The following is a 12,110-nucleotide window of genomic DNA, read 5'->3' as shown; positions in this document are numbered from 1 at the left end:
TATAAGATTATTTCTCGTGACCAGAATATTGTACGAAATAGAAGGATAAAAATTGGAAATTTATCTTTTGAAAAATTGGAAAATTTCAAATATCTTGGAGCAACAATAACAAATATAAATGACACTCGGGAGGAAATTAAACGCAGAATACATATAGGAAATGCATGTTATTATTCGGTCGAGAAGCATTTGTCATCTAGTCTGCTCTCAAAAAATCTGAACGTCAGAATTTATAAAACAGTTATATTACCGGTTGTTCAGTATGGTTGTGAAAATGGGATCTCACTTTGAGAGAGGAACAGAAATTAAGGATGTTTGAGAATAAGGTTCTTAGGAAAATATTTGGGAATAAAAGGGATGGAGACAGTTACACAACGCAGAAGTCCACACCTGTGGAGTAACGGTCAGCGCGTCTGGCCGCGAAACCAGGTGGCCCAGGTTCGAATCCCGGTCGGGGTAAGATACCAGATTGAGGTTTTTTCCCTGAACCCAATACGAGCAAATGCTGGATAACTTTCGGTTCTGGACCCCGGACTCATTTCACAGGCATTATCACCTTCATTTCATTCAGACGCTAAATAACCTAGATGTTGATACAGCGTCGTAAAATAACCCAATAAAATAAAAAAAACAACGCAGAACCGTACGCATTGTATTCTTCACCTGAAATAATTAGAAAAATTAAATTCAGACGTGTGAGCTAGGCAGGGTATGTAGCACGTATGAGCGAATCTAGAAACGGATTAGAGTGTTAATTGGGAGGCCGGAGGAAAAGAAACCATTGGAGAGACCAAGATGAAGATGGGAGGATAATATTAAAATGGATTTGAGGAAGGTGGGAAGTGATGCTGGAGACTGGATTAATCTTGTACAGGATAGGGACCAATGGCGGGCTTATGCGAGGGCTGGAATGAACCTACGGGTTCCTTAAAAGCCAGTAAGTATGTAAGTAAATAAGTAGGCCTATTTGGGTGGTCCTTATCAGGAGAAGTAAAAATTAAACTTGTTTAATTTTAATGGGCTTCGTGGTGAAAATGTGAGAAATAACATAAAAAAGAACTGTGTAAAATTTTATTGGAAAAGAAATAAAATTAGGGGTCGCTACCAGGACTTAAATTTTCAAACCTCTATAATAAAATATGTTAAATACGAGCAATATTAGTAATTAAACAAGAAACCAGTTTTAAACTTTTTTTTCTCAAGGTATTTTAAAATTGTGCTCTTTTTTTCATCAGGAACCCTTTTTAAATATTCTTTCGCCACATCATTAAGTATTGTTTATCCTCCTCATTCGGCGTAAGAAGTCGATTGAACTCCCACACATCGCTCTGCAGTGTCGTTGAGAACTCTTAACGTTTTTTAATTTTCTTCAGCATTGATAAATTCTTGTGTACCTTTCTATTCATTTGGGTCCATTTAGAGGAATGCCTTGGAACCGATATAAAAAAAAGTTACAACTAACGAAGTCATTTATTTCCAACTGACATTATCAATTTTTATGATAACTCCAATGTCACGATTTATATTTCTCTTACTATGCAGAACTTTAACCATCAAACACTTCGTTTGTGATGGGATACCCCTATAAAAAAGCAAACCCTACAAGTTCCTCCGATTGTAGGTACCAAAGATGTTGAACGAACTTGTTTCTGGCCACATTTGCTATCTCTGAATCAATTTGTTTATATTCATGGAGGGACTTGAGTAGACAAATATTATTCCTGGAAGCTGAAATAGCAAACAGGGCTACAAACCAAGCTTTTACATAAATCCTTGCCACAAATTTGCAAAACCTTGTTAATCCTCTCATCTCGCTAGTCTTAAGCTTAAACTGTTCTCTAAACAAGAATATCTTGAAGACATATGTGGCTTTCGACACCCACCTTGGATGGTGAATGGCTCCAGGGACTATGATATGAATTACTCATTTTGGTGTTCCTCCTAAAATAATAAGAATTTCTCTGTAATCATCTGGATTGCTGTTGATTACGAAGAATGTTTTCCATGTATTGAAGAACTTCTTGGCATATATTAGAGGGAAATGTAATTTCTTCCAACAAAGAATAGAATCTTGTTTTGTCTATGGACATCCAGAACTTTTGATATCGTTTGTGTGATAGTAGTCATATTCTTTAAAATATTTATCTAAATTCAACACCGTCATTGTTTTTAAATTAATCACTTACAACTAGCAAAACCCAATCATAATTTCATTAAAAAGCAACAAGAAAACAGTTTTAATAACAACAGATATGCCTATCTCCTTACAGCATCTACCAGCGTAAATAGCTACGTAAATGGCAGACAAGACAATATAGCCAACCTCCTTTTTTGGCGAGAATTCAAATAAATAAATATGTAAATTTAAAACATTTAAGTCAAAGCATTATAAAACATAATAATTATTTATTATTTGTGGGTAATTGGGTATGTTTATTAATATGCTAAATTGAACATTTTGAACCTCTAAATATCATTTTATTTTTGAAAAAATGTGCAGACATTCATTTTACACCACTTGTCACAGTTTCCAAGAATAGCTCCATTATATATATATATATATATATATATATATATATATATTAGAGTGGTCATTATATTTTAAGTTGTTACATTTTATGGAGCTATATCTATATATATATATACACTGTATATATTCATTTCAAAACTTCCCAGTCTAAATAACTAATTATTTAAATTGAATTCGATTAAAGCAAAAAAACACCTCAATTTAGATATTGAGGGGGAAGTCTGATATCAGGCTTAATTGCACTTTAGATTACATCCCCACCCCAGCCACCCCACATTGAAATATCAAATAGCACCCCTACATTTTTTTACTTAAACATGAAAGGGCATTCAATTGTTTATACACCTCATTCATTATGTGTAGGAGACGTACCAGTCAACGAAGATGTACTCTCATAGCTTATAATAATAGTGAACATAATAATAATAATAATAATAATAATAATAATAATAATAATAATAATAATAATAATAATAATAATACGTTGCAATCCTTTCTATGTAATCCTCTTTAGACAAATTATTTTTATTTGCTTTTACACATGTCGGAATAGAAAATGATGATGATGATGATGATGATGATGGTGGTAATGATGATGATGACGACGATGATTATGACAATGACATATTAAAAGAAGATTCCTACATCATTTATCTAACAGAATTTCAAAGATATTCCCGAGTCATAAATAAATTTACTTACTTATGCTTTTTAAGGAACCCGGAGGTTCATTGCCGCCCTTACATAAGCCTGCCATTGGTCCATATCCTGAGCAAGATTAATCCAGTCTCTACAATCATATCCTACATCCTTCGAATCCATTTTAATATTATCCTCCCATCAACGTCTCGGCCTCCCCAAAGTTCTTTTTCCCCTCCGTCCTCTCAACTAACACTCTTTGGTCTCATTGAATGGTTTCTTCCGAGGTTTTCCGTGGGACTGAAGCCGGATGGTCTATGGCGAGTCCTCGGCATCACTGCATTTCCCACTTTGATTTTTGATTACCTGGTTGGGTTTTTCCGTGGTTTTCCCCAGCCAAAAGGCAAATGCCAGGTAATCTTTTGGCGAATCCTCGGACCTCATCTCATCATTGTAGAAAATTACTTTATTGTAAAACTGTAAAAAATGGTAAAATATTGTAAAAAATTTGTAAATTTGTAATTGTAATATTGTAAAATTTTGACTTGTTCCACATCTTAAAGTTTCATTGTTCATATAAGATCTATGGAAGATAATGAACGAACGAACGAATGAATGAATGAATGAATGAATGAATGAATGAATAAATGAATGACTGCATTTCTGGATTTACTCATACGTGCTACATGCCCTGTCCATCTCAAACGTCTGGATTTAATGTTCCTAACAGGTATAAGCAACAGAGGAACAGAACCAGCCAGGCGGTTAGGAATGCTAAAATCCGACACACATGCAGCCTTATTGAACCAGGAACTAGCCCCTGCACGCTATGGAGACAAGTGCAGACAATGGGATTAAGACAGACAAACACCCAGGTATAAAAATAGGCAGCAACTCAATCTCACTGGAACGTCTGAATGACCACTTTACGAAAACTCACACTACAACCCTTAGGCCCGGTTTCTTCAACCTTTGTTAAATTATAACAGTGTGTTATTCCATTTTAAGTGTAAACTTAACAGTTGAAGCATTTCTTCAACTACTGTTAGTACTAACAGGCTGTTAAAACCTATGTTAATTTAACTGTCCAATTTCATGCAGTTAAATCATTTAACTCTCTGTTAGCATAGAAGTATCCAATATGGCTGGTGCGTTAGATGCTGAACTTATATATCTGCATTATTTAGAAAATGATATCCGTGAATACATAAACAGAGCGGATGATTTCTCTGATTTGACAGACCAGAAGTTCATACAAAGGTATAGGCTATTTTCTGCCAAGCCTCACTTATCGCTTTCAACTTAGATCCGTTTGTTTGTTTATTCTCATTAATTGGTTTATACTGGGAAATAATTTCCAGCAGAAGGTTTCTTTCGAAAGAAGAGAAATTAGTCCCAAGATTTCTTTTTGTTCCAGTGTTTTCCATTTCATAATAGCAATATCAATACGCCGCTCCAAGCTATTGTGATACAGACGAGGAAAGAAGCAGAAATCAAACCTGAGAGGATAGAAAGACTTCTATTCTCTCTGAATCAAACAACGGAAACAAGTGAGAATCGCAATTGTCAGAGTTCAGAAAACAGAAGTGAGCATATACTTGGTTATAGGTTATGGTTAAACTGTAGAATCTCTGGTCCTAACAGAGAGTTAACGAACAGAATGTTAAAATGTGAAATGTAAAGTCGAAGAAACGCAATATTTTTAACAGCAATTCATACTTTTAACTTACAGTTAATTAACGCTATGTTAGGTGCATTATAACAAAGGTTGAAGAAACCGGGCCTTAGCCCCATTGACAAACAACAGATAATCGCTGAACTCTTAAACCTACGGACTATCCCCTCAAGGGAAAAATTTCACTTATTGTAGTGTAAGGGGGTACATTTTCGAACATAGTACAATTCTGAACGCTCCAAGGTTTTTTTAACTTTTACGAGTTTAATATGTTCGTAACTCTGCTTGAGTTATATAGCGTCGATAATCAGTCTTCTATAAGTTTGTCTCCTAAAAAGCTGTGTTGTAAAATGTTACTATATGCCACAAATAAATCATTTTTCAAATAAAGGTAAGCACTTTGGCTACAGAATATGCTCTCTTATAAAATGGCTCGTAGTTTCCGTTGTGGTATTGTATTACAATGATAAATATTGGTTTGTATCTTATTCTAACCTGTTCTGTGGTCTTCGTTACACATGTCACCGGCACATCACTGTTATCTATGAACAGTTTAGAAAACTATTTAGTCATTTCTCAAGGATAGCTGAAGTACAATTTCGAACATTATTCAGGTACAATTCTAAACGCTAAAAGTACATTTTCGAATAGTTGTTTGTAACCATTCTAACAACGTCATTTCTGTTTGTTGGCATTTTAGATGCCACAAAGGAAAACAGAAAAGAAAAAACGTCTGTAATAGAATTCTAATGCTATTGAAAAGACAATCAAAAATGTAATTTCAGGGGATATTTCATTGAAAGGAGCATTCGCGTTGTATCACCTTCCACTGAGCACTCTACATGAAAGAGTAAACAAGGAAAAGGAAAAACAGGCTGGTCTTAGTCCACGTGTTACAGGGAGACATGGAAAAGTCTTTGGTAGATAGGCTCCTGTACTTAGCAAATAGAGAGTTAGGTCTTATCCCCTTGCAGGTTAAACGTGGTGCTTTTGATTTGGCCGTGGCCAGTCAGAGTCCTTCAGAAAATCAGCAAAATGGTCCTTCTGATTCTCCAGAAAATGTAGTTAGTACCTTCTTAACTCACTCGAGAAAAAAAGTTTATTTATGTCAAAGAAAACTGCTCACGTCACTCCACCTTACTTCGCAAGAGCATATCAACGAGATATGATCTAAGAAATCTTCTGCAGTTAATACTCTGCCTAAAGGAAAAATTAAATCTGCACCCAAAAAAGAGTGAAACAAAGGGCAACATCTTTCACTCCATCAAATGAAGACTAATGTGGCCTCTCCTGCTGAATTATTATTCAAACGAATCCATGTTGAAAGGGGATTGGATCCGATGCCAGACATGCAACGAGTGGTATGACGAAGTGTGTGTGAGTGCAAGAGGAGAAAGCAGTTTTTTTGTGGCAAATGCCTTTGTTCGAAATTGTACCTGACCTGTTCAGAATTGTACCCCTGTGCTACATTTTCGAAAGTTTTTTTTGTTTATTGAAACATTTACAACTATGGGCAATGTAAACATCCTTTGTTTCTTATACTGTTGTGGAAAGACAACTAGGTCTTGAATATTGTATTCACAATAAAGTTACAAATTTCTTATGCTTATTTTGCCCACGAAATACAAATATGTGTTTACTGTTCGAAATTGTACCCCCTTGCCCTATATTATGCAATCTGACGTAAATAAAGCCCTGAAACGAATCACAACTAAAGCAGAAGGACCAGACCACGTCAACATTTCGTTATTAAACAAAATCATAGATGTAATACTACAGACTGTGACTCACATTTTCAGTGTCTCAATTATGACTTCGACTTACCCACAGCAATGGAAACTCGCTTTTGTCCACCCAATTCCCAAGACCAAAACAACGACATATTATAATGACTATAGAGCTATCAGCATTCTACCTCCCCTATCCAAAGCATTGGAACGCATTGTACACAAGCAACTGACAGAATACTTAAACAAATACAAACTTATCGATTTTTATCAATCAGGTTTCAGGGCCGGACATAACACAAATACAACATTACTTAAAATCACGGAAGACCTGCACGAGGCCCGGGAAGAACGTAAATTGACAATAATGACTTCACTTGACTTCAGAAAAGCCTTCGATTCTGTAGACATTGACTTGTTAATATGTAAACTCAGAAGACTACACCTAGAAGAGCTTGTTGTCCTATGGTTTGCCTCTGACCTTGATGGCAGCCAACAAAGTGTGATAGCTGGAAATCGTACTTCCTCTTGGCAGGCCGTGAGGTCAGGGATCCCACAGGGATCAGTCATTGGCCCTTTAATGTTTACAATTTATATCAACGACATATCAGAATCTCTAAAGTACTGCCAACACCATCTCTATGCAGACGATCTTCAAATATACATAACTTTCCACACTGACGAAATAAATGATGCTATAACTAAAATTAATGGCGATCTCGACTCAATTTGGATATGGAAACGGAAATTCCAACTTAAAAACTAAATCCAGAAAAATCACAGCCAATCATTGTGGGCCATTCACGTTTGTTAAGCACTATTACCATACCAAATTTGTCTCAGATTAAAATATACGGCACCGAAACTCCGTTCAGTGAATCAGTAAAGAAGTAGGTACTTTTAGTGGATAAAAGTTTAAATTGGAACATTCAAGTTACAGAAACCTGCAAAAAAGCATTCTCATTAATCCACTCGTTTAGGCGATTGAGGAAATTTCTACCCTTTCCATGAAAAAAATGTTAGTGCAAACACACGTGATGCCCCACTTCGATTACTGTGATATTCTGTTTACTGACCTAAGCGTTACTTCGGCGCAGAGACTACAACGTGTTCATAATATGTGCGTCCGTTTCGTCTGCAATATTCGCCGGGCTGATCACGTAACACCATCCCTCGAAATGTTGTCCTGGCTCCGTCTAGAAAATGGCAGGAAAATTCACTGTCCTTCCCTTCTCTTTCACATATTGCATTTCTCCACTCCTGTCTATCTTGCGGCTCGTTTTCAAAATTTGTCCATCCGTCATAACCTAGACACACGATCACAACTCTCCTCAATATTATCCATTCCCTCCCACCGAACGTCCTCGTATTCGTCTTCTTTCACTGTGGCTGTTCCTCGACTTTGGAATTCTCTATCGACTGTCAGGGACTGTCAGACATCATACCAATTTAAGAATAGACTAACGAAATACTTTTCTATCAATTCTCGTTAACAAGTACAGCTATTACAAGTTTCTCAATGTTTAATGATTATATATATATATATATATATATATATATATATATATATATATATCACCGAATATATACTTAAATTATCTCATTATTATTATTATTATTATTATTATTATTATTATTATTATTATTTCTTACCAATGTTTATTATTGTCACACTAACATTACTTATCCAACTTTCATTACTACTTTCATGTTGTTTTATGGTCTAGATATTAATGTAATAACTATGTAACCAAATGTATTCAATTAGAATTAGAGTCTGGCTGGGCGGAAAAGAAGGCCTACTGGCCGTAGCTCTGCCAGTTTGAATAAATAAATAAATTATTATTATTATTATTATTATTATTATTATTATTATTATTACTATTATTATTATTATTATTATTAATTATGTTAAGTGAAGAATAAAATGCGTGCAGTTCTGCATTGTGTAACTTTCTCCATTCTCTTGTAACTTCATCTCTCTTAGCTCCAAATATTTTCCTAAGCACCTTATTCTCAAATACCGTTAACTTTTGTTCCTTTCTCAAAGTGTGAGTCCAAGCTTCACAACCATACAGAACAACCGGTAATATAACTGTTTTATAAATTCTAAGCCTCTCAACCGGATAATAACAGGAATTTCCCTTATTTCATAAGTAAACTACAGTCATAAGAAATAACCATGCCAGAAAGTATCATAATAATGGAAGAACAAGCACCATCTTTCAAGAAAATATCTGAACAATTCACTCGCACTTCTGTCTAGTGTATTTGGAGATAAAAATTAAAGGTGAAACGACTGTACTTAGAGACGTTGTTTATTACTCTCGCTGCATGCCGATACAATTCACGCCACTTATTGCTCATGTCTTGAGTGACTGTGTACCTAACGTTCAGAATTGGAACCAAAAAAATCCGCTGTGTACTCGTAACTCATAACATTACAACAGCGATTATCCAAGGGCTCGGTTTAGAGGTTATACCACATCCACACTATTCTTCTGATTCTACTCCATCAGATTCTAATCTTTTCCGTTCTCTACCCATCAGTTTCCAGGAAATCTTATTTATTAACGAAGTTGGTCTTCAAATTTAGCTTGAGGATTTTCTTCCATTCCAAACCACCGGAGTTCTTCTGGCGTGGAATTGAAAACTGCCAGTACGTTTGGTGTCAGAGATAAACTGGTAAACAATGCATGATAATTTATTATCAGTTACATTTATTGCGTTAAGTAAGTAATTTTGGATTTTATAAAAAGACGCTACAAGCTTATGCATTAATATTATAGTAGATATGGAGGGTAACTGCAAATATATTGAATAAGCAGTCGTGGACAGCCGATAAGGAGTGGTCCTCCAGCTTGGGGGTTGGGCGGAGGGCTAACAACCCATCACCGTAAAAAACAGCTTGTTCCGAAACCTAACAATAAGCCTCGGAATGGGACTGATTCTCCGGCACGACCACAGCAAAGGAATAAGGATATAAGATTATTGGGGATCATCAGTGTGGTTTTAGGCGTAATAGATCGACTATTGATCAGATTTTTAGTATTCCGACAGATATTGGAGAAAAAATGGGAGTATAAGGGTATAGTACATCAGTTATTCACAGATTTCAAGAAGGCGTATGACTCGGTTAAGAGAGTCTTACTGAATTTTGTATTCCCAAGAAACTAGTTCGATTAATTAAAATGTCTTAGTGAAACTTACAGCAGAGTCCGAATAGGCCAGTTTCTGTCAGATGCTTGTCCAATTCACTGCAGGCTAAAGCAAGGAGATGCACTATCACCTTTACTTTTTAACTTTCGATCTAGAATATGCTATTAGGAAAGTTCAGGATAACAGACAGGGTTTGCTTGCTCAGGATAGGGACCAATGGCGGGCTTATGTGATGGCGGCAATGAACCTCCGGGTTCCTTAAAAGCCAGTAAGTAAGTAAGTATTATAGTAGATATTTGATTTCAATTCATTACCAAGCTATCATCAATTATCCACGATAGTACATTTTATTTTCTCACAACATGTCTGACTGAGATTAGTCTGAACTTCAATACTAATCTACGTAACGCTAAATCTAACGTTATCCATGTAGTTTATGTACAAAATAGTTGAAGTACAAACAACGTTCTTTTATTGCTTAAAACACCGGTTCACGCTCTGATTACACTCTCATTCAGTTGCCAAATGTCTGCAGAGAGGCGGAGATTTATGGGTTAATGAACACATTAGAATAGCCACAATAAATATGTTGGGATGCAGGTGTTCTAGAATCAACGTTATTGTAGTTCATGCGACGAAGTGGATAACTGCACATATTCTTTATTCGATTTTTAGCCAGTATTAAAAGAGCGTTAGAATTTGTGTCACACGGCGGATGTGCTATTCATTTTGTCACGACATCTATGTTCATAAATCAAAACTGTTTGTTACTGCTGCATCGAAGATGACGCATCGATGGAAACGTATCTGTTCAGGCAACCGAGAAACCTCATCACGGCGAACGCAAAATAAACAAGATAAAAATATGGCATTGTTCTGAAAATTTATTTGAAGAGAATGAAAGTGACTATTAATTTTTATGTACTCATATTTTATATAAATTGATTAACAGCAGATCAGGAAGGAAAGATACGAATAATGTATGACGATTATCGGATTTAAACTTTGAAAGCAAAGCAAATAATTGGAATAAATAGATATATCGTTCTACTATAGCTTTAATAGCCGTTTCGACTGTGATTTATATATCTGCGGTGCTTTAAAAGGATACGAGTAATCTCCTGTGTGTTACTGGAAATAATATGTCGTATAATTGCATGTTGATTTTTTTTCCTCATTATAGGTTTTAGGTCACAGAACTGTTTCAATGTCAATGTAGTTTCCGAATACCTTATCAATAACGTATATATAATTTTTAAACAACTGTTCCATTATTATTTTTTTTGCAACAGATATTTTTCTTATCAGGACTTAAAAGTAATAAAGTAATTGATGTTTAGATTGTTAAAATTAATAAATGTTAGTTTATTACTGCGTGCATAAAATAGTTTTCTACATTACGTATTTTACATATAATTTACACGTAATACGTATAGGTAATTTCCTCGCCCAACCCTGGTCACAACGAAAGGAACAATAAAGAAAAGGTTTAGATCCATACTTAGTAATATGATATAGGGGAGAGTTGGTTAAAACAAGATGGTACGGCAAAACAGGATACCATATTTATTTCGGAGGAAAATGCTAACCAACTCTCAAATGAGGCATGTGCTCCCTTCCTATACACAAGCTCTTCACTGGGCAGCCATTACTTGGTGAGAATTCACTCGTGTGTGTGTGTGTGTTGTGTGAATCAGAATTTAGAAAGCGCCGTGTTTCCTAAATATTTCCTTCATTTTAAGGCGTTCATAACGAGGCATTTAACTTCAACAGTAAATAGGTAAGTGTTTTAAATAATTCTATATTTATTAGTCTTCAATTGTAGTTGAGTTAAATACATTTATCTTTCTACGTAACTATCGGTGCTTCATATTTTAAATTTCAACGCGTGGTCTGACAAAACGAGATACCACGCAGTTGACCAAAACGGAATAATGTCTTGTTATTATGAAAATTCCCCAAGCTCGGTATTAAGTAGAACCAACAAATAATGATAGAAGAAAAGGCAAGGCAGCAATATTGACCTCTTCACCTTACAATAATGAGATTGCAGAGCTGTGGAAGCAAGGGCAAGAAAAATGTTAAAAAATTAAACTTTAACAAATCGGCAGTAGACAAAGTGTGGCAATAAGTTTTCTTTGGAAAACAAAAAGTCGAAAAGCAATTAAAAAAGTTAGGTCCATTAATCCCTTAAACAGCTCTGAGGAGGAGGAAAACGAGGACAAAGATGAGGCATGTATTTACTGCAACGACCTCTATCCAAATTCAAAATCGGAAGAGGGGCAAATCCGGAGTACCCAATGCCAAGAGTAGACTCATGAGGAGTGTACTAACATAGATCCAGAAGATTCTGATTATTTAATATGGGATTTTTGTAAAT

Source organism: Periplaneta americana, chromosome 13 (assembly GCF_040183065.1).
Source record: "Periplaneta americana isolate PAMFEO1 chromosome 13, P.americana_PAMFEO1_priV1, whole genome shotgun sequence".
NCBI classification, from domain to species: Eukaryota; Metazoa; Arthropoda; class Insecta; order Blattodea; family Blattidae; genus Periplaneta; species Periplaneta americana.
The sequence above is the reverse complement of the archived record's forward strand: the minus strand, read 5'-3'. Positions refer to the sequence as shown.